The following is a 1,734-nucleotide window of genomic DNA, read 5'->3' as shown; positions in this document are numbered from 1 at the left end:
TCCCGAATAGGTGCGAACCGGCTGAATCCCACCACTGCCCAAATCTCACCATTCCCCAAGTTGTGAATGGCCACTCATAGACAAGAATGTAAGAGTCTCACAGCACCTCAACAATTAGATGTATTTAAGGGTCTCCTCTAGCCACATGAGCCGTGGTGGCGCAGTGGTTAGAATCCAGTATTGCAGGCTAATTCTGCCCACTGCCAGCCGTTCGATCCTGGCCAGCTCAAGGTTGACTCAGCCTTGTATCCTTCCGAGGTGGGTAAAATGAGGACCCAGATTGTTGGGGGCACAAGAGGCTGACTCTGTAAAATGCTTAGAGAGGGATGTAAAAGCACTCTAAAGCGGTATATAAGTCTTAAGTGCTATTGCTAAGTGGGAAGGAAGGAAGGAAGGAAGAGGAAGGAGGGAGGGAAGGAGGAAGAGAGGAAGGGTATGTGGCACAGTGGTTGGAATGCAATATTTCAGGCTAATTTTGCCAACTGCCAGGAGTTCAATCTTGATGGACGGTGCCCTCCTTCTTCTTTCACTCAACTCCTCCCTTCGGTATACTTCTATTACCATCCAATATATTCGGTTTGTTCTGTTTTAACACTAACATTAAAAAGCCACAGTATACAAGTGCAATCATGTACCTTAAGGTTTAACACATATTATGTTTCCCCCCCTCCCCCCCTCCCCCTAGATCCCCACCTCCCTTCCCTCCCCCCCCCCGACTTCCCAGAGCCCATACATGGTATAACTTTTTGACAATCACAGTCTAAAATATAGAAAATCGCTTTTTCAGTGGCAACAACAACCTGAAAAACAAAAGGAACAAAGTCACTCGGCGGGTAAAATTGGAAAATGGGCCGAGAAATTATCTTCCTGTATCATTTTTGAGACAAAGCTATTACTGGGCAGATTCATGCATCTTCTAAGCCATCGGGATGTTGAATCCAGGTTAGAGTGACCCACACCCTATTCTATACAAAAATAATAATAATAATAATAATAAGACAGTTGATTCTAAAGCATTCCTTGTTTGAGGAAGAAGGCTGCGGACTTCAGATCACCCAGCAGTCTTGATTAGATATATATACCGTATTTTTTGGACTATAAGACGCAATGGAGTATAAAACGAACCGAGATTTGAAGAGGTAATTTTTTAAAAAAAAGTTTTTGCACTCTGCAGATTTCCCAAACGCTCTGCACAGCTCATTTTTTTGTGAAAAACGTGGCATGCAAAGAGTTTGAGAGGCCTACAATGTGCTCCTGGGGAGGGGGGGCAAAAACGAGCAAAAAACTGCCCGTTTTTTCCCTCCCCAGCCCCCAGGAGCCCTTTGCAGGCCTCCCAAACCCTCTGCACGTCCATTTTTTCTGAAGGGAGGGGCGGGGTTTCGGGAGGCCAAAAATGCTGTATTCAGTGTATGACACACCCAGATTTTCACCCTCTTTTTTTGGGGGGGGGGAAAGGTGCGTCTTATACTCCAAAAAATACGGTAGTCACAAATATGGGTAGCATTCAGAAGACCACCAAGATGCGAAAATTAACCTGGAAATTTGAAACAACATCGGAAGGAAATCCAGCTAGTCCGCGACTTACGACCACAACGGAGCCCCAAATTTCTGTCGCTAAGCGAAACGATTGTTAAGTGAGGATTGCCCTATTTTACAACCATCCTTGCTTCAGTTGTGAAATGGTTCCCTGCCATTGCTGTGGTGTTGTGGCCAGTCGGGTGCCGGCCACTCCGG

This window comes from Thamnophis sirtalis, unplaced genomic scaffold (assembly GCF_051295495.1).
Source record: "Thamnophis sirtalis isolate CommonGarterSnake01/CBP01778 unplaced genomic scaffold, rThaSir2_p1.2 scaffold_9, whole genome shotgun sequence".
NCBI classification, from domain to species: domain Eukaryota; kingdom Metazoa; phylum Chordata; class Lepidosauria; order Squamata; family Natricidae; genus Thamnophis; species Thamnophis sirtalis.
This window is presented reverse-complemented; position numbering follows the sequence as displayed.